This window comes from Pleurodeles waltl, chromosome 4_2 (assembly GCF_031143425.1).
Source record: "Pleurodeles waltl isolate 20211129_DDA chromosome 4_2, aPleWal1.hap1.20221129, whole genome shotgun sequence".
In the NCBI taxonomy this organism is placed as follows: domain Eukaryota; kingdom Metazoa; phylum Chordata; class Amphibia; order Caudata; family Salamandridae; genus Pleurodeles; species Pleurodeles waltl.
In genome coordinates, this window is record NC_090443.1 from 645,515,253 (window position 1) to 645,542,948 (window position 27,696).

Sequence of the window (27,696 nt, forward strand, 5' to 3'; positions counted from 1 at the left end):
ATCACACATTTCGAGGATGAGAAAAAGTTAGTGCAGTAGAATCTCCTAAGTCCCTATACATAATTTATCACAGACACTTTCAACACATGCACAGTGCAGGAATTGGGAGAGGGCACTCCATTTTTTTTACATGGGTCTCTAGGTACAGTGCATGAATGGGCCTCTATACTCCCACAGAGCCCTACTGTGACATCCATGATCTTTACAGTATTGCACAATCTCTGTGCCATTGTGGGCCCTTACTCGAATACAGCACACACATGGTAGCGTTAGGGGGTGCTAAGAGTCGCAAGTATTGGGACACTGGACTAGATGTTGCACGACCTCTCTTCATTCTGCCCCATGGTCTTTCATGGCAGGTAATGTTTTATTCCTGTGTGTGCAATACAATGCAGCAGACAGGTGAATGCGTACACTGCAGGTATTTCAGGTATGTGTAGGTGACATTTCATAGGTAATGGCAACACTTGGGTGGCATTTGATATTGGTGCTGCCAGAGGCTTGAAAGCCATGACAAATGTGGGGCCGTGCCTATGTGTGACCTTCTTTACATTGACATGGCCTATGTGATTCACAGAGCTGAGCTAAACAATATTTGGTGTACTGTGTGTGGGATCTGTATTTAGGTGTCAGCCAGTGGACACTAGTAGTGATTTGGGCCCACCTTCTGTATGCAAAGGGGACATAGCTCCACCTGTCCTCACGTGGTGTGCCAGTCAGGTTGTGGCTGTTTTATGTACATGTGGGTGTATGTGTGTGATGTGCAATGATCACAGTGTAGTGTGGCATGTGGCATATGTGTTGTTATCTGTACATCTGTGTTCCCCTGCCAGTGTGTGTTGTGTGTGGTTTATGTCTTGTTTGTCCAACAAGGTTGGTGTGTTGTCTGTGTATGTGTACTGATTGGTATGGTGGTTTACCTATGAGTAGGTGTAGGAGGCTGGACTGGCTTGTAGTGAGTACCAAGGGGTACTTACACCTTGCACCAGGCCCAGGTATCCCTTATTAGTGTATAGGGTGTCTAGCAGCTTAGGCTGATAGATAATGGTAGCTTAGCAGAGCAGCTTAGGCTGAACTAGGAGTCGAGTGAAGCTCCTACAGTACCACTAGTGTCATATGCACAATATCATAAGAAAACACAATACACAGATATACTAAAAATAAAGGTACCTTAATTTTTATGACAATATGCCAAAGTATCTCAGTGAGTACCCTCAGTATGAGGATAGCAAATATACACAAGATATATGTACACAATACCAAAAATATGCAGTATAGTATTAGAAAACAGTGCAAACAATGTATAGTTACAATAGGATGCAATGGGGACACATAGGGATAGGGGCAACACAAACCATATACTCCACAAGTGGAATGCGAACCACGAATGGACCCCAAACCTATGTGACCTTGTAGAGGGTCGCTGGGACTGTAAGAAAACAGTGAGGGTTAGAAAAATAGCCCACCCCAAGACCCTGAAAAGTGAGCGCAAAGTGCACTAAAGTTCCCCAAAGAGCACAGAAGTCGTGATAGGGGAATTCTGCAGGAAAGACCAAAACCAGCAATGCAACAACGATGGATTTCCAGACGAGGGTACCTGTGGAACAAGGGGACCAAGTCCAAAAGTCACGATCAAGTCGAGAGTGGGCAGATGCCCAGGAAATGCCAGCTGTGGGTGCAAAGAAGCTGCTACTGGACAGTAGAAGCTGAGGATTCTGCAACAACAAGGGCTAGAAACTTCCCCTTTGGAGGATAGATGTCCCACGCCGTGGAGAGTCGTGCAGAAGTGTTTTCCTGTGGAAAGACCGTAAACAAGCCTTGCTAGCTGCAAAGCTTGTGGTTGGGGTTTTTGGGTGCTGCTGTGGCCCAGGAGGGACCAGGATGTCACCAATTGCGTTAGGGGACAGAGGTGGCGCCCAGCAAGACAAGGAGCCCTTTCAGAAGCAGGCAGCACCCGCAGAAGTGCCAGAACAGGCACTACAAAGTGGAGTGAAACGGTGCTCACCCGAAGTTGCACAAAGGAGTCCCAAGCCGCCGGAGGACAACTGTGCACAAACGATTCCCTCGGAAAGTGCACAGGAGCCGGAGTAGCTGCAAAACACGCAATTCCCAGCAATGCAGTCTGGCGTGGGGAGGCAAGGACTTACCTCCACCAAACTTGGACTGAAGAGTCACTGGACTGTGGGAGTCACTTGGACAGAGTTGCTGGATTCAAGGGACCTTGCTCGTCCTGCTGAGAGGAGACCCAGAGGACCAGTGATGCAGTTCTTTGGTGCCTGCGGTTGCAGGGGGACGATTCCGTCGACCCACGGGAGATTTCTTCGGAGCTTCTAGTGCAGAGAGGAGGCAGACTACCCCCACAGCATGCACCACCAGGAAAACAGTCGAGAAGGCGGCAGGATCAGCGTTACAGAGTTGCAGTAGTCGTCTTCGCTACTTTGTTGCAGTTTTGCAGGCTTCCAGCGCGGTCAGCAGTTGATTCCTTGGCAGAAGGTGAAGAGAGAGATGCAGAGGAATTCGGATGAGCTCTTGCATTCCTTATCTAAGGAATTCCCCAAAGCAGAGACCCTAAATAGCCAGAAAAGAGGGTTTGGCTACTTAGGAGAGAAGATAGGCTAGCAACACCTGAAGGAGCCTATCAGAAGGAGTCTCTGACGTCACCTGCTGGTCCTGTCCACTCAGAGCAGTCCAGTGTGCCAGCAGCACCTCTGTTTCCAAGATAGCAGAGGTCTGGAGCACACTGGAGGAGCTCTGGGCACCTCCCAGGGGAGGTGCAGGTCAGGGGAGTGGTCACTCCCCTTTCCTTTGTCCAGTTTCACGCCAGAGCAGGGCTGAGGGGTCCCTGAACCGGTGTAGACTGGCTTATGCAGAAATGGGCACATCTGTGCCCATGAAAGCATTTCCAGAGGCTGGGGGAGGCTACTCCTCCCCTGGCTTAACACCTTATTCCAAAGGGAGAGAGCGTAACACCCTCTCTCTGAGGAAGTCCTTTGTTCTGCCTTCCTGGGCCAAGCCTGGCTGGACCCCAGGAGGGAAGAAACCTGTTTGAGGGGTTTGCAGCAGCTGCAGTGAAACCCCTGAAAAGGCAGTTTGGCAGTACCCGGGTCTGTGCTAGAGACCCGTGGGATCATGGGATTGTGCCAACAACGCCAGGATGGCATAGAGGGGGCAATTCCATGATCTTAGACATGTTACATGGCCATATTCGGAGTTACCATTGTGAAGCTACACATAGGTAGTGACCTATATGTAGTGCACGCGTGTAATGGTGTCCCCGCACTCATAAAAGTCCGGAGAATTGGCCCTGAACAATGTGGGGGCACCTTGGCTAGTGCCAGGGTGCCCACACAATAAGTAACTTAGCACCCAACCTTTACCAGGTAAAGGTTAGACATATAAGTTACTTAAGTGCAGTGTAAAATGGCTGTGAAATAACGTGGACGTTATTTCACTCAGGCTGCAGTGGCAGGCCTATGTAAGAATTGTCAGAGCTCCCTGTGGGTGGCAAAAGAAATGCTGCAGCCCATAGGGATCTCCTGGAACCCCAATACCCTGGGTACCTCAGTACCATACACTAGGGAATTATAAGGGTGTTCCAGTATGCCAATGTAAATTGGTGAAATTGGTCACTAGCCTGTTAGTGACAATTTGGAAAGAAATAAGAGAGCATAACCACTGAGGTTCTGATTAGCAGAGCCTCAGTGAGACAGTTAGTCATAACACAGGTAACACATACAGGGCACACTTATGAGCACTGGGGCCCTGGCTGGCAGGGTCCCAGTGACACATACAACTAAAACAACATATATACAGTGAAATATGGGGGTAACATGCCAGGCAAGATGGTACTTTCCTACACAACCCCCCCCACCCCAAACGAAGGACAATAAGACTAGCCATGACCTGATGAGTCTTCATTGTCTAAGTGGAAATATCTGGCGAGTCCATCTGCATTGGAGTGGGTACTCCCAGGTCTATGTTCCACTGTATAGTCCATTCCCTGTAGGGATATGGACCACCAGAACAATTTAGGATTTTCACCTTTCATTTGTTTTAGCCAAAGTAGAGGTTTGTGGTCTGTCTGAACAATGAAGTGAGTGCCAAACAGGTATGGCCTCAAATTCTTCAGTGCCCAGACCACAGCAAAGGCCTTCCTCTCTATGGCAGACCAACGCTTTTCTCTAGGGGTCAACCTCCTGCTGATAAAAGCAACAGGTTGATCCTGGCCCTCAGAATTAAGTTGTGAAAGGACTGCCCCTACCCCTAATTCAGATGCATCAGTTTGGACAATGAATTTTTTGGAGTAACAGGGGCTTTTTAGGACAGGTGCAGAGCACATGGCCTGCTTTAGCTCCTCAAAAGCTTTCTGACAGCTAGCTGTCCACAATACCTTTTTAGGAATTTTCTTGGAGGTGAGGTCATTAAGAGGGGCTGCAATGGAGCCATAGTTCTTTATGAACCTCCTGTAATACCCAGTGAGGCCTAAGAAGGCTCTCACCTGGGTCTGAGTTGTAGGGGGAACCCAATCTATAATAGTTTGGATTTTCCCCTGAAGTGGTGCAATCTGTTCTCCACCTACCAGGTGTCCCAGATAAACCACCTTCCCCTGCCCTATCTGGCACTTTGAAGCCTTGATAGTGAGGCCTGCCTTTTGCAGGGCCTCCAAAACCTTCCATAGGTGGACCAGGTGATCATCCCAGCTGGAGCTAAAGACAGCTATATCATCTAGATATGCTGCACTAAAAGCTTCCAGCCCTTGCAGGACTGTATTCACCAACCTCTGAAAAGTGGCAGGTGCATTTTTCAATCCAAAAGGCATTACTGTGAATTGGTAATGGCCTCCAATGGTTGAAAATGCAGTTGTTGCTTTTGCATCTTCTGATAACTTGATCTGCCAATACCCTGCAGTCAAATCAAAAGTGCTTAGATACTTGGCAGATGCCAGTGTATCTATTAGCTCATCTGCCCTGGGTATAGGGTGAGCATCAGTTTTGGTTACTTGTTTGAGACCTCTATAGTCTACACAAAACCGCATTTCCTTCTTTCCATCCTTGGAATGAGGTTTTGGTACAAGTACCACAGGAGAGGCCCATGGACTTTCAGAGTGCTCAACCACTCCTAGTTCAAGCATTTTCTGCACCTCTTGCTTTATGCAGTCTCTGACATGGTCAGGCTGCCTATAGATCTTACTTTTGACAGGCAAGCTGTCTCCAATATCCATAGTGTGCTCACACCAAGAAGTGGTGCCTGGCACAGTAGAGAAGAGTTCAGAAAACTGACCTAGGAGATTTATGCAGTGGTCTTTCTGCTCAGCAGTAAGACAATCTGCCAAAACTACACCTTCCACTAGAGCATCTTGTTCTGTGGAAGAGAAGAGATCAGGGAGAGGGTCACTCTCTTCTTCCTGTCCCTCATCTGTTGCCATGAGCAGGGTGAGATCAGCCCTGTCATAGTAGGGTTTCAGGCGATTGACATGGAGCACCCTAAGGGGACTCCTGGTAGTGCCTAAGTCAACTAAGTAGGTGACTTCACCCTTCTTTTCAACAATTATGTGGGGTCCACTCCATTTATCTTGGAGTGCTCTTGGGGCCACAGGCTCCAAGAACCACACTTTCTGCCCTGGTTGGTACTGAACCAAAACAGCCTTCTGGTCATGCCATTGCTTTTGGAGCTCTTGGCTGGCCTGAAGGTTTTTACTGGCCATTTTCATGTACTCAGCCATCCTTGATCTGAGGCCAAGTACATAGTCCACTATGTCTTGCTTTGGAGCTTTTAAAGGTTGTTCCCAACCCTCCTTAACAAGTGTTAGAGGACCTCTCACAGGGTGTCCAAATAGGAGTTCAAAGGGGCTGAAGTCCACTCCTTTTTGGGGTACCTCCCTGTAAGCAAAAAGGAGGCAAGGTAACAGGATATCCCATCTCCTGCGGAGTTTTTCAGGGAGTCCCATAATCATGCCTTTGAGAGTTTTGTTAAATCTCTCGACCAGTCCATTTGTTTGTGGATGATAGGGTGTAGTGAACTTGTATGTAACACCACCCTCCTTCCACATGGCCTTTAAGTAAGCAGACATGAAATTGCTTCCCCTGTCTGATACCACCTCTTTTGGGAAGCCCACCCTGGAAAAAATTCCCAGGAGGGCCTTTGCCACTGCAGGAGCTGTAGTGGGCCTTAGAGGAATTGCTTCAGGATATCTGGTGGCATGGTCCACTACCACCAAGATAAACCTATTGCCTGAAGCAGCAGGAGGGTCAAGGGGGCCAACTATGTCAACCCCTACCCTTTCAAAGGGAACCCCAACCACAGGCAGTGGGATAAGGGGTGCCTTTGGAGTGCCACCTGTCTTGCCACTGGCTTGACAGGTTTCACAGGACTTACAAAATTCCTTTGTGTCCTCTGACATTCTAGGCCAATGAAACAAGGGAACAAGCCTGTCCCAAGTTTTCATTTGCCCCAAATGTCCAGCTAAGGGAATGTCGTGGGCTAGAGTTAGGAGGAACTTTCTGTACTCCTGAGGAATCACCAATCTCCTCGCAGTTCTAGGTTTTGGATCCCTTGCTTTAGTGTACAAGAGGTTGTCCTCCCAGTAAACTCTGTGAGATTCACTGACATCCCCATTTGCTTGTTTGACAGCTTGCTGTCTTAGACCCTCTAGTGTGGGACAGGTATGCTGTGCCACACTCAGCTCCTCCCTGGCAGGCCCCCCTTCACCCAAAAGCTCAGCAGTGTCTGCTTCCAGCTCCTCTGGTGTAGGTTCTGCACAGGGTGGAAATTCTTCTTCCTCAGAAGTAGAATCCACTGTAGAGGGAGGGATAGTAGGTAGTGCTTTACTTCTACTAGCCCTAGCTTTAGGGAGCACTTGGTCCATTCTTCCAGGATCCAAGTCACCCTGTCCTTTTTGCTTTTTGGCCTGAGCCCTGGTTAAAGCAAAAATATGCCCTGGAATGCCCAGCATTGCTGCATGGGCCTCCAACTCCACATCTGACCAAGCTGATGTCTCTAAATCATTCCCTAGTAGACAGTCTACAGGTAAATCTGAGGCAACCACAACTTTCTTTGGACCAGAAACCCTCCCCCAGTTGAGATTTACAACAGCCATGGGGTGGCTAAGTGTGTTGTTGTGAGCATCGGTTACTTGGTACTGGTGACCAAGTAGGTGTTGTTCAGGGTGGACTAGTTTCTCTATTACCATTGTAACACTGGCACCTGTGTCCCTGTAGGCCCGAACCTCAACACCATTTATTAGGGGTAGTTGCTTGTACTTATCCATGTTAAGGGGACAAGCAACCAAGGTGGCTAAATCAATAGCCCCTCAGAGACTAACACAGCCTCTGTGGTCTCCCTAACAAGACCAACCCCAACTAAGTTACCAAAAGTGAGCCCAGCTACTCCCTTGGATTGGCTATTAGTAAGTTTGCTCCCACCACCACTGCTATTACTAGGGGCACTAGGTGTAGCAGCAGGGGTTGTAGTGGTAGGAGGCTTGGTGCTTTTCTTTGGACAACTGGGATCTGTTGTCCAATGGCCTTTTATTTGACATAAATAGCACCATGGTTTCTTTTCTTTGTTTTGATTTGAAGAGGATTTGTGCCCACCACCCTCACCAGAGTGTTTTTGTGGGCCTGATGAAGACACATTTTTAGATTTGTCCCCACCCTTGTCAGAAGACTTACCATCCTTCTTCTTGCCATCTTTGTCACCCCCTGTATGAACTTTTCTGTTCACCCTTGTTCTGACCCATTTGTCTGCCTTCTTTCCCAATTCTTGGGGAGAGGTCAGATCAGAGTCCACCAGGTACTGGTGCAACAAATCAGACACACAATTATTAAGAATATGCTCTCTCAGGATTAATTTATACAGGCTTTCATAATCAGTAACTTTACTGCCATGTAACCACCCCTCCAAGGCCTTCACTGAATGGTCAACAAAGTCTACCCAGTCTTGTGAAGACTCCTTTTTGGTTTCTCTGAACTTCATCCTGTACTGTTCAGTGGTTAAGCCATAACCATCTAGGAGTGCATTCTTAAGAACTTTGAAATCATTGGCTTCACTTTCTTTCACAGTAAGGAGCCTATCCCTACCCTTTCCACTAAATGATAGCCATAGGATAGCAGCCCACTGCCTTTGAGAGACATCTTGTACAACACAGGCCCTCTCAAGTGCAGCAAACCACTTGTTACTGTCATCCCCCTCCTTATAAGGGGGAACTATCTTGTGCAGATTCCTAGAATCATGCTCTTTTGCAGGATGACTATGGGGAATACTGCTGCTGCCACCATGGGTTTCTAAGCCCAATTTCTGTCTTTCTCTTTCCACTTCTAAGGACTGCCTATCTAAATCCAGCTGTTGCTTCTTGAGCTTCAGCCTGGTTTGTTCCACTCTCAATCTATTGAGCTCCCTTTCTAACACTCTGTCATCAGGGTGGGTGGGTGGGGCATGCCTTGAAACAGAAGTATGGTGAGAATGAACAGAAGGAGACCTGTCCCTAACAGATGGCACCCTAAAAGCTTGGCTAACAGAAACATCACTTCTACTATGATGAGAAGGAATACTCTTACTGTGATGTGAGACACCACTATCAGTATGGTGTGACTCTACATCAGTACCAGCTATGCTAGGTTGTCTGATAATGGGCAGGCTAGGAAGTTTCCTTTCTAAATCTTTTGCTGGGGTGCCCCAGGGTCAGATTGGGAACCATCAGCTAATTTCTCAACAGAAGTGGCACCTCTGGCCTTATCCTGTTCAACTGTAGTGTGGTCAGTTTTACGTATATTTTGCGCATTAGCTTCAGGCCTTAGGCCTCTGTGCACTTTGCCCTAAATATATTTTATTCATTTGCTAACAGCTTTAAGCCTCTGTGCACTTTACTCTAAATGCTTTCTATTAGGCTTCGTACTGTTATTTTACAGAATAGCCAGTTCTACGGTGTTGTTTTTTATTCATATCACACTGTTTTGCCTACTTCAGCACTGGAGTTCTTCATAACATATTCACTCTGTGCTTTAGTCAAGGATACAGTCTGGTACATTGCCGATAGACGTGGTAGGAGTCTAGACTTGCCATTCCTGCGTATGTTGCGCCGCGTGGTGCGGCGCGAGCCGAGCATTCGGCTCGCGCCGCGCAGCGCGTTCTCAGGACGCGGCGCGCCCCGAGTCTTCTTTGTACAGTGCGAGGCCCCAGATATTATTTTGGGCCTCGCTCTGCCTTCTGTGGTGTCCCTGTTCTCCCCTGACCCCTCCTTACCTGTTTCTTCTTCTTTTTCTTCTTTACTTTTTCGAGGCATTTTCTGTCCTTTCTTTATGTCTTTCCCCCTTCCCATGTTACCTTTTTCTTCCCAGCATTCCTTGGTCCCTATTTTCTATGGTTCCTGTTCTATTCTATCCTATGTACTTTTTCCCTATCTAAAATGGTGTCTTTTTACTTCCTGTTGGTCACTTCCTGTTTCTTGGTATATAAGGGCTCTGTTTTCTCCCTTTCCTTGCGCTGCATCACTTTCTGCTCAGATTGTGTCTTCGCTCCTGATTCTTAGCCTTCGGTTCTGAATCTTTCCAATTTTGCATTTACCTGCATTTTGTTCCTGTTTGATTCCTGGTTTTGTTTTCGTTTCAGGAATCCATTTTTTGGAGGTTTTTTCCCCTTTATTGGGGTTTTTTCCCTCTGGCACTAATTCTAAAGGTCACGGTCTGTTCTTGGCGTTTCCACTGCCTGCAGCACCGTGGCTACTAGAAAGAGTCGCCCCTTTCTGGGCCAAAGCCGAACCCTCAAGACCTACGCCACTAGATCTGCGGTTTCCAGGCGCCAGCAGCACGTGAGTCGTGACAGAATGCAGCGCCAAACCATTCCGACATCTTCTGATACTATGGATGACACAGTGGCGGCGGCTGCAGATCCTGATTCATCTTTTTTGACTACTATTCAACAACAAGCTCAGGAATTGCAACAATTGCGCAACGAGAATGCGGTCTTACGACAGGCTTTGGCCCTCCGCAGTGGCGATGTTCCGACTATCTCCGCCTCAACGCCTCGCTTCTCTGGTGAACCAACTAAACTGCGTGAATTCCTGGATGCATTAACGGTTTACTTCGCCTTCAGACCTAGCCAATTCTCTCATGACAGGACAAAGGTGGGATATTTTAGTAGTGCATTATCCGGTCCTGCCTTGGCCTGGGCAACCCCGATGGTGTCATCCAACGATCCAGTATTGTCGGACTATTCTGCCTTCGTGACCCGCTTCAAACAAATGTTTAGTCGCCCAGGATTGGAAGCCTCGGCAGAGGAAGCATTATGTGATATCCAGCAAGGTTCCCAGGATGTCCTCCGATATATTACACGTTTCCGTCAATTAGCGGCAGAGACCACTTGGGTGGAGCGTACCCTGGTAACTTTGTTTCGCAGAGGACTTAAGGAAGAAATTAAGGATGAATTAGTACATTCCACCAGAGTTGAAGATCTTCGTGGCCTCATGGATCAAGCACTTTCCATCGAGTATCGTCTTCAAGAACGACGAATGGAGAAGAGAAGGAGTAGAGGAGCGTCTCAGCCAAGCTCTTCACGGATGTATCCACCTCATCCTGAGGAATCTCGTCCTCCTGCTAAAGATATAGAATGGGAACCCATGCAAGTGGATACTGCTCGAGGGCCACTCTCTGCTAGTGAGAAGGAAGACAGACGGAAGAAGGGATTGTGCCTCTACTGTGGTTCTGCTGGTCACCTGCTTCGTACATGTCCTGTACGTCCACCTAGACCCCTGGGAAACGCCACCTCCCGTCCTCTGTAAGAAGGGAGGGGACGGGACCATCGGCTATACCTTCTATCAGCTCATTCAACGACAATACAACTTACTTGTTCGTGTTACCAGTCATATTACAACTACCTGATGGCCGCCAAGAAAGAACTATGGCATTATTGGATTGTGGTGCTAGTGGTATATACATGGATAAGACATGGGCCACTAATCTGCAAATTCCCACTCAACCCAAAGACATTCCTGAACAAGTACACACCGTGGATGGATCTTTAATATCCTCAGATCCAGTCGATACTACGACCTTGATGTTAAATTTACAGTTTGGTAATCATCAAGAACACCTCTCTTTTGATCTCATTTCATCTCCCAACCATACCATTATTCTCGGAATTCCATGGTTTACTAGACATAACCCATATGTGAACTGGGTAACCCGGACAATTTCTTTATCCTCACAGTTTTGTCAAGAAAATTGCTTTGCTTCCGATAAATATTGGTCACCAAACAGATTAACACCTATGAAGAGTACTACGGAGTATTCCATCAACACTGTCCAAGGGGTTCCTGAACATTATTTAGAGTTCCAAGACGTGTTTCAAAAACCATCCAGACCTGTATTACCTCCACATCGAGAGTACGATTGTGCTATTCCTTTGGAACCTGGAACAGTCGTTCCCTTTGGGAGGATGTATTCTCTCACGGAACCTGAAAAGGAAGTTCTTAAGGAGTATCTGGAGGAAAATGTACAGGGTGGTCTCATTGTTCCATCATCTTCTCCAGCAGGGGCTCCTCTCTTTTTTGTACCTAAGAAGACCAAAGATCTTCGTCCTTGCATAGACTTTCGAGGCCTAAACAAGATAACTATAAAGGATCGTTATCCTTTGCCCCTCATTAAGGATATTTTAGAGGCAGTCAGAGGGGCTCAACGTTTTACCAAGTTGGATCTTCGGGGAGCTTACCACCTTTTACGTATAAAAGAAGGAGACGAGTGGAAAACAGCATTCAGGACACCGTTCGGTCATTTTGAATATAAAGTCATGCCCTTTGGTCTTACGAACGCTCCTGCTATATTTCAAAGGTTTATGGACTCAATATTTTCCGATCTCTTGAACCAGACACTCGTAATCTACTTGGACGACATCCTTATTTTTTCCAGACACCCCGAACTCCATTCTTCTCATGTGAAACAAGTCCTTCACAGACTCCGAGCACATCAACTATTCTGTAAACCCGAAAAGTGTGAGTTCGATAAGACGGAAGTCAAATATCTGGGTTATCATTTAAGTTCCACCGGCATAGCTATGGACCTAGAAAAGGTACAAGCAATTCTAGAGTGGCCTTCTCCCTCTTCTATCAAAGAAACACAATGTTTCCTAGGATTAGCACATTTTTACTGACAGTTCATTCAAGACTTTGCTAAACAGACCAGCCATATAACCCATACCTTAAAGAAGGAAAATCTAAAACAGGGGTTTGTCTGGACCAAGGCGGCTGAAACAGCTTTTCAAGAATTAAAGAAGGCATTCACTCAAGCTCCCATCTTGAGACATCCAGATACCAATAAACAGTTTATCGTAGTTACCGATGCTTCCGAAAAAGCTATTGGAGCAGTCTTGCTTCAACTTCAAGAAGATGATGGTCTTGAACATCCTGTTTTCTATTTGTCCCATATTCTCTCTTCAGCTGAACAACATTACTCTGTACTAGAAAGAGAGTTGTTAGCTCTGAAGACAGCCTGCATCGAATGGAGACAGTTTCTGATGGGATCCAAGGAGCCTTTCGAGGCGAGAACAGATCACCGTAATCTGCAATGTCTACGTAATTTTGTATGCCAAAATAGTCGCCAGGCGCGTTGGGCCTTTTTCTTTAGTCAGTATGACTTTTACATCACCTATATTCCTGGATCTCAAAACATTCTGGCTGATGCTCTGTCTCGACGCTATCCAGATTGTACTCCTTCCTCATCTCAGTTTCTACTGGAGCCTAGTAAGATCATTGGAGTTGCTCAATCTTTTCTGGATGAGGTACAACTGGAGTATTCCAGCCTGTCTAATAGCGAAATAGAGAAATTAAGAACCTTTTTATGCAAGAAAGAAGGATTGTTTTTTCATCAGAAGCTGTTATTCCTCCCTACTAACAGAGTGCGAGACAAAGCATTACAGATGTGCCATGATTCACCGGTTGCTGGACATAGAGGTATTAAGGCCACACAAGAACTTCTTTCGCGATCTTTCTGGTGGCCTACCTGGAAATCAGATGTCGAAAGATATGTTCAGGCTTGTCCCATATGTGCCCAAGTCAAGATTCCCCGTAGCAGACCTGCAGGATTACTACAGCCTTTGCCAGTTCCACCAACGCCATGGCATACTATTTCCACTGACTTTATGTGTTCACTTCCGCCATCAGCTGGAAACCAGGTTATCATGGTCACTGTTGATTCTTTCACTAAGATGGCCCACTTTACTGCTCTAAAGAAATTACCAACATCCCAAGAATTGAGCCAGATATTTATCGACCATATTTTCCGTCTCCATGGACTTCCACATACCATTGTGTCTGACAGGGGTCCCCAGTATATTTCCCGGTTTTGGAAACATTTTTGCAAGACACTGAATATCAATATAGCACTATCATCCGGTTTCCATCCTCAGACCAATGGACAAACTGAGCGTTTGAATCAAGGACTAGAACAATACCTTCGTTGTTTTTGTAATTCCACCCAAAGCAACTGGAACACTTATCTTCCTATTGCTGAATATTCCTACAACAATTCTGTCCATAGTGCCTCCAAGGTCACTCCCTTTTTCTGTTCCTATGGCTATCATCCGACCTCTTTTCCTACTGCTCCTCAATCTACCTCTCCTCTGCCTGCCATTACATCTTTTTCCAAACGTCTCCTGCAACTCCATAAGCTCATTAGATCTAATTTATTGCACACTAAGAGGTATATGAAGAAGATCGCTGATAAGAAACGTGGACCCACTCCTGATTATCACCCTCAGGATAAAGTCTGGCTTTCTTCCAAATTCTTGCCCTCTCGTCTTTCTCTGAATAAGTTCACGCCTCGCTATTATGGGCCTTTTCGTATTCTTCAGTTGCTCACTCCTGTCACTGTTCGTCTTCGCTTGCCTCATAATTGGAAAATTCATCCGGTCTTTCATGTATCCCAACTCAAACCTTATGTCCCTGATCCTTTCTCTCGTCAGTTTCCTTGTCCTCCTCCTGTGTTGGTGAATGATGTCCCTGAATATGAGGTTCAAGAAATTTGTGACTCTCGCCTTTTTCACCGGCGTCTTCAGTATTTGATTCACTGGAAGGGTTATCCTCTTAGTGAATGCTCTTGGGAAGATGCTTCTTCTGTTCACGCCCCTCTTTTGATTTCTCGTTTTCATCGTTTGTTTCCCTTCAAACCTGGACCTTCGGGGGGGACCTACTGTTGCGCCGCGCAGCGCGTTCTCAGGACGCGGCGCGCCCCGAGTCTTCTTTGTACAGCGCGAGGCCCCAGATATTATTTTGGGCCTCGCTCTGCCTTCTGTGGTGTCCCTGTTCTCCCCTGACCCCTCCTTACCTGTTTCTTCTTCTTTTTCTTCTTTACTTTTTTGAGGCATTTTCTGTCCTTTCTTTATGTCTTTCCCCCTTCCCATGTTACCTTTTTCTTCCCAGCATTCCTTGGTCCCTATTTTCTATGGTTCCTGTTCTATTCTATCCTATGTACTTTTTCCCTATCTAAAATGGTGTCTTTTTACTTCCTGTTGGTCACTTCCTGTTTCTTGGTATATAAGGGCTCTGTTTTCTCTCTTTCCTTGCGCTGCATCACTTTCTGCTCAGATTGTGTCTTTGCTCCTGATTCTTAGCCTTCGGTTCTGAATCTTTTCAATTTTGCATTTACCTGCATTTTGTTCCTGTTTGATTCCTGGTTTTGTTTTCGTTTCAGGAATCCATTTTTTGGAGGTTTTTTCCCCTTTATTGGGGTTTTTTCCCTCTGGCACTAATTCTAAAGGTCACGGTCTGTTCTTGGCGTTTCCACTGCCTGCAGCACCGTGGCTACTAGAAAGAGTCGCCCCTTTCTGGGCCAAAGCCGAACCCTCAAGACCTACGCCACTAGATCTGCGGTTTCCAGGCGCCAGCAGCACGTGAGTCGTGACAGCGTAGGAACATTTTGTAATCACGATGACATGTTAGTTATAAAATCACTTCCTTGTCCCAATACATGCAAGAGGGAGATTCCGACCAGGGAACCACAACTAGACGCTGACTGCCTCGTTGCAGATGCTGAACCAGATCACAGGCCTTTGCTCAGGTATGAGTGTGTCCGTCTCCCTAGTGATACAGAAAGGCAAGCTGAAAGCTTAAGATGCTGTGCTCCAAACAGAACAAGCAGAGGGAGAGTAGAAACGGTTAGGAATTATGATAGCTTTATTTCTATGTTTTACTCTCCTGGTTACTATATCAATCCTACTATGTTGTATTGTTCTGGTTATTGCGGCTCACGCCTTAATATCTAAAATACAGTTGTTTTATTAAAACATTATATAAAACTTATACTGTCTTTGTCATTTGTATATGAGACCATATTGTGAATGAGAGAGTTGGTTTGGATCTGAGTGACCACGACTTCCCTGAGAAGTTCCAAAGATGTCATGCGCTCGGCTGCCCAATCATTTCTTCCCCGTGGGAGAAATGAGGCACTGCTAGTTAGCCGGAGCAACAACCGGATTTAGGGTGACAGAGTTCCTTACACGTGGGTCAGACTCAGTCACCCACACCGTTATCGATCCTGCTGCCTAGAAATCCAGTAGTCTCATTTAGGATAATGAGAGCCCACGCGACATGGCGCCGCCAACGTTTGGTCTGGCTCTAATGTTTGGGTCCGACTGACTCTCTCGGTCTCGTATATATTTTGACTGCTCGGTTCCGTTAACGGAGACGTCCGTGGGGCTGAGGGTTTCCGCCACCACAGGTTGGGTACATCCTCATACTTTGTGGTTGGTTGTTCAAGCTTGAACTTTGAAAGGAAATACCCCGATATTGGTGTGCCTTTTCTGTCCTAGAGCTATTATTGTTATACTAATGGCGAATCCAGTTGTAATAAATATACCGCTTAATATGCGATTGCCGCTCACGGGTCATCTGATAGCACATGGACTGACGGTCCAGGGGGGTCCGGTCACTTTTGTGGTGGACGCCCATGCAGCCTATAGAACAGAACTTTTTTATTCTTGGGTCGTATTTCCAGCAGCTGATGGGGGTACAACTACTTTTCACGAATATACTGTTGCGAATGTCCCTGGACAATACAGGGCTTATGCATACTTAGAAATACCTTTATCTTATCAAGAACACCATAATTGGCTTGATGGCGCCCTCCCACATTCAATAACACCAGTAAGGTTAGGTCCGTTGAGTAATGATGGTCCGACCTGGCCTTTATTGGCTACATATACACCATATCCTGGAGTGGCAAATGTGGCAGTGGCTGAGGTGCGTCGTTTATATGTGGAATTAACTGCAACGTACAGACGATTAGTTCAGTTTGTGATGCAGACATTAAATACTAATGCAGGGCGTGCTGCTCCAGCTCACCCACATGCGTTGGTACCGGGAATCAATCCGGCCACTGTACACTCTGTAATGGGCAAAGTACCGGCTAAACGTGAGGAGACTCCATTTTGGCTGGCGCAAAAAATTAATACGCTGGAAGCAGTATTTCCCCATACGGGACCTCAGGATAAGCATAGAATTTTGACGATGTGTTTGCCGTATGGGATGGTTCCTACGGTGGATCTTTGTAATACTTGGGGCACGGTGTTTGCCGCACTTTATACTACAGCACACAGTACACCGACTTTGGCTAATTTGCCAGAGGTGCTTAAACAAATTCAGGATGAATATGGGGCTGCCCCTGCCTTAGATTTAGGCATGCAATTGATGGGTAATTTTGACGCGGTTTCTTCTATTATTTTGAGTAATCTCAAAGGGGAGGCTGTAGCACTAGCAGTGCGAATGCGTCTTCGGGACGTTCCGCAGATTAATCAGGAGCGGGAACTTCCGAGAATAATAGCTGAAACATATTCTAGTATTGGTCGTGATAGCCTAGGGGCTCGACCGCAGAAGCCACAATTGCAGGGTAAAAATAATAAGGATAATTCTAAGCAACAGCAACCTGAGGGTGCGAAGAAGCGCTGGGATAAGAAACAGCAAACACCTAAGAAAGATGGTGGGCAGTCTCCGCAACCGGAGACCCCGCAAAATAAGTATAATCTCAGGAATAGGGATACTTTGAAGACGCCTGATAGATATCAATATACTGATACGCGCCAATCTCGTGCCTTTCAGGACTCCTCGGAGAAAAGAAGTGAGAGAGGTGGGCGGTCAGAGCGGAGGACGGAGTACGTGAAACCGAGACAGGATTCACAACGCTCAGCGGAGGTTTCTATTAAACAAGAAGAGAAACCGCTGCAACAAAAACAGCAATTTAAAAAGAAGAAAGTGGCAGCAGTTTCAGTTAGACATGCCGCTCAAGAAGAGAGTTCTCTTGACGAACAAGACATGGGCGTTAGCGCTGTTAGACAGCGCGGCAGAGGTCACAATAGTTCGCCGGAGTCTTCTAGAGCATCTGGAGGCGAAAGCAACTGATGACTTCATACAAGTCGAGACGGCGGATATGCAAGTCTCTGATCCTGATCAAGTATATCTTGTGACTCTACGATTAGAAGGGGACATTGACCGCGTTGTACACGCCATCTTTTGGGACCATGTGGTGAAATCATATGATGTCCTGTTGGCCGAACAAGATTGGCCACCTGACTTTGTTCGCGACTGTCCGGTTGGGGAGGAGGTTATTGCGCCTTCCTTTTCACCACTTGTTCCGAGAGAACTAGCGGAGTCATATGGTAAATCATGGGCTCTAGCACAAGCCCCCGCACTATATAGAAATAATGTGGGGTGGGATAAACATTCACCTTATCATGTCATTCCCATTAAAGGAGAACCTCAGCCACAGCCGCAATATCCTATTAAATTTGAAGCAAGGGCATCGGTTCGGAAAATTCTTACACAATTGGAGTACCAAGGTGTGATTGAGCCTTGTGTCTCGCCGATGAATAATCCCTTATTTCCGGTTGCTAAACCGGACCATTCCTATAGGATAGTGGTGGATTACAGACAGTTGAATAGTCATACACGCACATATGCAATACAGAATTCACATAGCGCTGCGCTTATGAATAATATAGTGTGTGTACTTGGACCATTGTGGTCCACTGACACCAGATAGTGCATACAAATACATATTGGTTGCTGTAGATTCATGCTCCAGATTTGTGTGGGTCTGGCCACAGCGCTCGGCTGACGCTCGGACTGTTATTAAAGATTTGCGTATCTTTGTCGATACATTTGCAGTTGCGGTTTTTCATTCGGACCAGGGCCCTGCCTTTGCCTCTAAGGCATTCAGGGACACCATGGCTTCGTTGGGGGTCCAACTCCAATTCTCGTCTCCGTTTCATCCCGAGGGAAATTCTGTTGTGGAGCGTTTAAATCGTGATTTAAAGCAATCCTTAACAGCCAGGGTTATAGGTACGGGTCGTAGTTGGCTAGCCCACCTGTATGGAGTACAGAGAGCACTTAATAACTTGCCTAGAAGGTCACTGGGGGGTCGTACTTCATATGAGTGCCTGTTCGGAACACGAATGTATGTTCCTGATCTAGATGGTCCTGGTGTGGAGGCGGCAGATACGCCCTTTGACATAAATGATCGTGTCACTGTTTTGCAGGATTTACAACAATTTCGTGAAGATAACTCTTCTGCGAGTGCTGCCTCCTCTGGAATTAAGGATGAGCCAGTAACACCTACTGGTTGGATACCCAGGATTGGGGATCTAGTGCGTGAAAAGGTTGCAGTAAAGAAAGAATTTGGTCCTTCTTATCGAGCACCCGTCCCGGTGTTGGGGGTGAGCGGCACGAGAACTGTGATTTTGCCGCCGCTGCGAGGGGCCAAAGGAAATCGTTTTGTTTCCATTGATAATGTCAAGTTACAACATGTGGCCGATTCTGCACAGCAGACCAAGAGGGACACCCAGTAGTTCCGGCATCCCTCTCACTACTGGGGAAGAAGTCCCGCTGCAGGTGATTTGCACCGACCCTGTTTCCTCTCCGAGCTTGGGGAGGGTGGAAGATGATCTTGCGATTGTTCCACAGTCAACGATTGATATTGATTCTTTTTCTCAAGTTGCTGTACGTTCTACTGATGTTTCTGAACATGTGATTTATAGCGTACCTAGGAGAGAACCTCCATCAGCTTCCTTGTTCACTGTTGCACCTTTTGCAAGAACTGCCTCTGGCTGCTTCAATGACGCGGATGCGGCTGTATCCAGCTCTTCGTCTTCGCTGTCTTCAATCCGAGGTCCACGTAAGCTACTCAGTTGGCTTAAACGTACATATTTTGTTATTCCTTGGAACTATTTGTGGCTTTTTATGGCTGTACTGACTCTTTTTTTATGGTTGGGATTTGTGGTTACCTTTTTTCTAGTAATACATGGTCATTTTCTTCCTGATCGATCAGACATTGAGCACATGGAGACTGTGTTGAGACCACATTTTTCGTCTCATATGGTTCGAAGAGACTTATCCAATGTGAACATTTCTGCAATACCAATTCCGGATGGGATTGTGTGGGATAAAGTAATGTTTGATATATATGGTCCCACTGAATTGATTCAAGTACCGTATGTTCTTAAGTTATCAATGAATGATATTGTTATTCCAGGCATTGTTTCTGATGATTGGGATGTGAAGACAGTAGATGCTATGCTAAAAGATTTGCAATATTATACTGTCTATGACGATGAAGATGCTTACCAATTTAGAGATAATCATGGTGATATGTTTTGCTACACCTATTATGGACACCACTTTATTCACAAAGCGAGTAGCCCTAAGTCCATCTTTAATTATGTACAATGGGAACATTGCTCGACTCCTCCACAAGGGAGTTCGAAAACGTATAATGATAAATTTGCATATTTTTCTGGGCATGATCAGCGAAATGCTAAGTCTTACTATTTTAAAGTGACACCGTATTCGAATAAGCAAATTTTGTTGACCGATACTAAATTACTGTATTCTAATTCGTTTGTATCTAAACTTTCGGTCGAAGGATATGAATACTGGTTGAAGACTGTTGACTTGAAAAGTGTTTGGGGTACGAAAAATTGGCAGATGCAAGGCAGAGATACATTATTTCGAGCATGCATTATCCCTGTGCAAATGATTTTCCTCAATGACACAGTACAACAGACTAGTTGTTTGGGCTTGGCGTCGATTAGAGAATTGACTTTGCCTAGTATACCTGTCCCTTCTAAATTAAATAACTGGCAGCACTATGTGAATGCTACTTTTAGTGAATTTACGCATTGGGTCCAGAATGGTACGCTTAACGCTTCATCGTTACATCCGGGCGGGTGGTTATTGTGGCCTGTAGACACTAATCAGTGTCATCAACGTTTTGTTACCTCTTCTGGGGGGTTCAGGACTAGTAGGGCAGACCCTCGTTACATTTCACCAGAACATGCTGATATAATAACTACATACAGTGTGGGGAAACTTTGTCAACAATGGTTGAAGTACTCCACGCTGGGTGCAGTTAAGTCACACCTCAAGTTACTGTCTAATGGTACTGATTTACAAGATTTCTTATCAGGTCCCAAGGTGCCCCGGAGAAAAAGGTTCTTATACGAAGTGTATAATGAGTTTTGGAAACTTTCCCAGCAGGAGGCTGCAGCCCGGTTAAGACAGATTGATCAAGAAAATCTGCTGCAGACTTTGGGCCTGATTCTAACTTTGGAGGACGGTGTTAAACCGTCCCAAAAGTGGCGGATATACCACCTACCGTATTACGAGTTCCATAGGATATAATGGACTCGTAATACGGTAGGTGGTATATCCGCCACTTTTGGGACGGTTTAACACCGTCCTCCAAAGTTAGAATCAGGCCCTTTGTCTGTTGTTGATAATGGCATGCATACCCTTTCTGACCGTGTTTACACGATTGACAGCATTGTCTCTTCTGCTATTGACATTATAAAATCAGACATGTCTTCTTTATATCATGGGCAGAGTCAGACACGATCTATCATGCAGCTGGGTTGGACTCTTCAGACCTTGAAGGCGGGTCGCGTTCCATGGCAGCACATTCGTGCCAGAGAGATCTTTATCTCCTTTAATTTAACTCGTCAACAACAATTGATGGCTAAGAAGGAAGCAAAGTATGTTATGTTAAATATTGAAAAGTTGGAGAAACTGCCTTTTACGGTGGCTGAGATTCCGTCAGCTGAGTGGTTGATTCATGGGGTTATTAATTTGCCTATCTCCACTCTGCAATTTACTTCTTGTTTGAAGCACATTCCGGTGGGTAGATATGAACTATTGGGTGACAGTTACATACACGAGGTGTGGGAGCTTCCTTTTCAGTACAGATGTGTTAATGGTTTGCGGGAAGTTTTTCTTAGCGGTAGCGAATGCGAAGCTTCTGTTAGCCATTCCATGGTTTGTAAACAGCTGTCCTTGCACGGAGCGTGTAATGCTTCGATTGCTAACTTAGCTTGTTATCTGAAGGGAGTTCCATATTGCTACTTCCAAGGTTGATTTCGACAAGTTGAGTCGGCTGAAAGCTTTATTGTTTCAAAAGCATGTGGCCCTTACATCTGCTAGCGAGACCTACGCACTTCAAGTGGCAAGGTCATCGGCGGAGATACAGTCCCTTTTGAATACTAACTTTCCGAGTCACTTCGGTGAACTTGTGGGACGTATATTTAATGCATCCTGCACTGCTGGTATTGCTCATTTTTTGAAAGCCGTTGGTGTTGGTTTCGTTCACACCTTCTCTTCCATATTCGGTTTGATACCTTCGGCTATACACTCTATTTTCGGAAGCATTTTTGGGGGTTTCCCGATTACTTTGGCTTTATTGGCTGGAGTTTTGCTGTTGTTGCTATTTTTTCGCAATGGCTGTCCCGCAGCAACGAGATCCTGTATTGCTGCTCCCGTCAGCACAGCTGTGTCGTGAACGCATGATGCAGCGTTTTGGAGCAACACTCCTGGCTCATCTGGAGTGTGACTGGTCTTTGTCGTTCCGACCGGTTTTGGATTGTGTGCAACCCGTGTTTCGATGCCTTTGGTGCTCGTTTGAACATGCACTGGCTTTCTGTCTCTCACTGCAGCGCTCTCCAGTGGTTGATCTTGATCTGTTGATGTTCCCGATTAGGGCTCATTCCCAGACTTGTGCACTACGGTTGCGTTTGCTTTGTGAAGCGGATTATGAGATTCCCTTCCTGGAGGAAGATGGTTTTGTCTCTTTCCTTGGCACTACACGGGGTGCCGCCCTGAATGGTTTTGGGGCTTTGGAACACACCTGCTCCATGGTACTTTGTGGAGTGGATCTTCCGATATTGACCTATCTCGAAGTGGAGGAGCTTCTACGTTCTATTGCTTCTGTTTGACAATTGGATTTTTTTCTCTCTCTCCCGACTAAATTGACACTATATTGCAATTCGCTCTATCGTCACATGTTTCCTAAATTTATGGCTTTGTTGTCTTCTCATCTTGTCGAAATGTTGGGTTTAAATTTAGGTCATGTTTTTTTTATTTATTTTTTTATGTTGTTGGAACCACTTGCTACCGACAAGGGGAGGGTGTAGTGTGGTCAGTTTTACGTATATTTTGCACATTAGCTTCAGGCCTTAGGCCTCTGTGCACTTTGCCCTAAATATATTTTATTCATTTGCTAACAGCTTAGAGCCTCTGTGCACTTTACTCTAAATGCTTTCTATTAGGCTTCGTACTGTTATTTTACAGAATAGCCAGTTCTACGGTGTTGTTTTTTATTCATATCACACTGTTTTGCCTACTTCAGCACTGGAGTTCTTCATAACATATTCACTCTGTGCTTTAGTCAAGGATACAGTCTGGTACATTGCCGATAGACGTGGTAGGAGTCTAGACTTGCCATTCCTGCGTAGGAACATTTTGTGATCACGATGACATGTTAGTTATAAAATCACTTCCTTGTCCCAATACATGCAAGAGGGAGATTCCGACCAGGGAACCACAACTAGACGCTGACTGCCTCGTTGCAGATGCTGAACCAGATCACAGGCCTTTGCTCAGGTATGAGTGTGTCCGTCTCCCTAGTGATACAGAAAGGCAAGCTGAAAGCTTAAGATGCTGTGCTCCAAACAGAACAAGCAGAGGGAGAGTAGAAACGGTTAGGAATTATGATAGCTTTATTTCTATGTTTTACTCTCCTGGTTACTATATCAATCCTACTATGTTGTATTGTTCTGGTTATTGCGGCTCACACCTTAATATCTAAAATACAGTTGTTTTATTAAAACATTATATAAAACTTATACTGTCTTTGTCATTTGTATATGAGACCATATTGTGAATGAGAGAGTTGGTTTGGATCTGAGTGACCACGACTTCCCTGAGAAGTTCCAAAGATGTCATGCGCTCGGCTGCCCAATCATTTCTTCCCTGTGGGAGAAATGAGGCACTGCTAGTTAGCCGGAGCAACAACCAGATTTAGGGTGACAGAGTTCCTTACACGTGGGTCAGACTCAGTCCCCCACACCGTTATCGATCCTGCTGCCTAGAAATCCAGTAGTCTCATTTAGGATAATGAGAGCCCACACGACACAACAAGCATATTAACCAACAGTTCTCTAGAGGGATTCTTCCCTACACTTAAACCTCTTTCTATGCAGAGACTCCTTGCTCCTTTCCAGCTAAGGTGATCATAAGCAAGTTTGGACAGATCAACAGTTTGGCCTGTGCCAGACATTTTCGAAAGTGTTTAAGTGATAGAAAAAGTGAGAAAATGCTTTTCAGAACTTTTGGAAAGACAGAAAAAAACTTTTAAAGAACTTTTTAGAAAGTTTAGAGGTACTTTTCAGCACTTTAGAAAAGAAGTGAGAGAAGAAAAGCAAAACATTTTGGTTAGGTGTACATACACTGAACTTGTTTTGTATATTTTTCTCTTATGAAAAGTACAATGACAAAAGTGGTAAGTAGTTGCAAAGTACTTATCCCACCGCTGCACAACCAATGTAGGAGGCTGGACTGGCTTGTAGTGAGTACCAAGGGGTACTTACACCTTGCACCAGGCCCAGGTATCCCTTATTAGTGTACAGGGTGTCTAGCAGCTTAGGCTGATAGATAATGGTAGCTTAGCAGAGCAGCTTAGGCTGAACTAGGAGACGAGTGAAGCTCCTACAGTACCACTAGTGTCATATGCACAATATCATAAGAAAACACAATACACAGATATACTAAAAATAAAGGTACTTTATTTTTATGACAATATGCCAAAGTATCTCAGTGAGTACCCTCAGTATGAGGATAGCAAATATACACAAGATATATGTACACAATACCAAAAATATGCAGTATAGTATTAGAAAACAGTGCAAACAATGTATAGTTACAATAGGATGCAATGGGGACACATAGGGATAGGGGCAACACAAACCATATACTCCAAAAGTGGAATGCGAACCACGAATGGACCCCAAACCTATGTGGCCTTGTAGAGGGTCACTGGGACTGTAAGAAAACAGTAAGGGTTCCAAAAATAACCCACCCCAAGACCCTGAAAAGTGAGTGCAAAGTGCACTAAAGTTCCCCAAAGAGCACAGAAGTCGTGATAGGGGAATTCTGCAGGAAAGACCAAAACCAGCAATGCAACAATGATGGATTTCCAGACGAGGGTACCTGTGGAACAAGGGGACCAAGTCCAAAAGTCACGATCAAGTCGAGAGTGGGCAGATACCCAGGAAATGCCAGCTGTGGGTGCAAAGAAGCTGCTACTGGACAGTAGAAGCTGAGGATTCTGCAAGAACGACAAGGGCTATAAACTTCCCCTTTGGAGGATAGATGACACACGCCGTGGAGAGTCGTGCAGAAGTCTTTTCCTGTGGAAAGACCGTAAACAAGCCTTGCTAGCTGCAAAGTTTGCGGTTGGGGTTTTTGGGTGCTGCCGTGGTCCAGGAGGGACCAGGATGTCACCAATTGCGTCAGGGGACAGAAGGAGCATCCAGCAAGACAAGGAGCCCTCTCAAAAGCAGGCAGCACCCGCAGAAGTGCCGGAACAGACACTACAAAGTGGAGTGAAACGGTGCTCACCCGAAGTTGCACAAAGGAGTCCCACGCCGCCGGAGGACAACTCAGGAGGTCGTGCAATGGAGGTTAGAGTGTCGTGGACCCAGGCTTGGCTGTGCACAAAGGATTCCCTCGGAAAGTGCACAGGAGCCGGAGTAGCTGCAAAACACGCGGTTCCCAGCAATGCAGTCTGGCGTGGGGAGGCAAGGACTTACCTCCACCAAACTTGGACTGAAGAGTCACTGGACTGTGGGAGTCACTTGGACAGAGTTGCTGGATTCAAGGGACCTCGTTCGTTGTGCTGAGAGGAGACCCAGAGGACAGGTGATGCAGTTCTTTGGTGCCTGCGGTTGCAGGGGGACGATTCCGTCGACCCACAGGAGATTTCTTCAGAGCTTCTAGTGCAGAGAGGAGGCAGACTACCCCCACAGCATGCACCACCAGGAAAACAGTTGAGAAGGCGGCAGGATCAGCGTTACAGAGTTGCAGTAGTCGTCTTCGCTACTTTGTTGCAGTTTTGCAGGCTTCCAGCGTGGTCAGCAGTCGATTCCTTGGCAGAAGGTGAAGAGAGAGATGCAGAGGAACTCGGATGAGCTCTTGCATTCGTTATCTAAGGGTTTCCCCAAAGCAGAGACCCTAAATAGCCAGAAAAGAGGGTTTGGCTACTTAGGAGAGAAGATAGGCTAGCAACACCTGAAGTAGCCTATCAGAAGGAGTCTCTGACATTACCTGCTGGTCCTGGCCACTCAGAGCAGTCCAGTGTGCCAGCAGCACCTCTGTTTCCAAGATGGCAGAGGTCTGGAGCACACTGGAGGAGCTCTGGGCACCTCCCAGGGGAGGTGCAGGTCAGGGGAGTGGTCACTCCCCTTTCCTTTGTCCAGTTTCGTGCCAGAGCAGGGCTGAGGGGTCCCTGAACCGGTGTAGACTGGCTTATGCAGAAATGGGCACATCTGTGCCCATGAAAGCATTTCCAGAGGCTGGGGGAGGCTACTCCTCCCCTGCCTTAACACCTTATTCCAAAGGGAGAGGGTGTAACACCCTCTCTCTGAGGAAGTCCTTTGTTCTGCCTTCCTGGGCCAAGCCTGGCTGGACCCCAGGTGGGCAGAAACCTGTCTGAGGGGTTGGCAGCAGCAGCAGCTGCAGTGAAACCCCTGAAAAGGCAGTTTGGCAGTACCCGGGTCTGTGCTAGAGACCCGTGGGATCATGGGATTGTGCCAGCAACGCCAGGATGGCATAGAGGGGGCAATTCCATGATCTTAGACATGTTACATGGCCATATTCGGAGTTAAAATTGTGAAGCTACACATAGGTAGTGACCTATATGTAGTGCACGCGTGTAATGGTGTCCCCGCACTCACAACGTCCGGGGAATTGGCCCTGAACAATGTGGGGGCACCTTGGCTAGTGCCAGGGTGCCCACACACTAAGTAACTTAGCACCCAACCTTTACCAGGTAATGGTTAGACATATAGGTGACTTATAAGTTACTTAAGTGCAGTGTAAAATGGCTGTGAAATAACGTGGACGTTATTTCACTCAGGCTGCAGTGGCAGGCCTGTGTAAGAATTGTCAGAGCTCCCTATGGGTGGCAAAAGAAATGCTGCAGCCCATAGGGATCTCCTGGAACCCCAATACCCTGGCTACCTCAGTACCATATACTAGGGAATTATAAGGGTGTTCCAGTATGCCAATGTAAATTGGTGAAATTGGTCACTAGCCTGTTAGTGACAATTTGGAAAGAAATGAGAGAGCATAACCACTGAGGTTCTGATTAGCAGAGCCTCAGTGAGACAGTTAGTCATAACACAGGTAACACATACAGCAACACTTATGAGCACTGGGGCCCTGGCTGGCAGGGTGACACATACAACTAAAACAACATATATACAGTGAAATATGGGGGTAACATGCCAGGCAAGATGGTACTTTCCTACAGTAGGTCATTGCCATATTGCCCATCCTGTAACTGCTTGTTGATGGTGGAATGCCGGAATATGTAGCATCACATACGCTGCTGGGGTATTTGGCAAGGGTGTGTCAGAACAGCCCACAGTGGTCCACAATGGCCTGCACGTTTATTGAATGGGTGTGCTTGCTGTGCCTGTATAGGTGATCCATTGCTGAAGGTGGCACCAGTTGGACAAGGGTGCAGTCCACTGCACCCAGCACATGTGGTAACCCAGCAATTAGATAGAAACCTTGCTTGGTCTCTTGCTGCAGTTACTGGGTGTTGGGAAAGTAGACATAGTAGGGTGTGAGGCATGTGACTGTGTCCACAACCTTTAAAAGGAAGACCAAGATTGATGGCTGGGAGGTACCCCCACTCGTGCACCCATTGTCTGAAAAGATCCTGATGCCAGCATATGGAAGACAGCAAGGAGTTTGGTAATGAGTGGTTTATTTCTTGGAGATTCCACCCATGCATTGATGTCTGGCGCAATGTGGTGCAGCATGCGTACAATTGACTCCCAGCTCAGATGGTATTTCCTGATGACATCTTGTTCCCTGAGCCCAAGGATGGTTGTACGCTGTCGAAAGATCCTCTCCCACCTTCTGCGCTTCCTTTGCAGCTGCCTTTGGTGGTATTTGAGATTGCTGCGGTGGTGGTGGTGGAGAGACCTGTTGTCATTGCTGATGTCTGAGGCATGTGTGAAGCTGGAACAATAACAGTTCTGTTTTCCAGGAGGTTGACAATTCTCCTTCTGTGTGTTTTCCTTAAGTGGTGGTGTGTGGGCTTCATTTAAACGCCTGATCTGACCAGGCGTTAAAGTCTGACAAAAATCAGCTTTTGCTTCTTT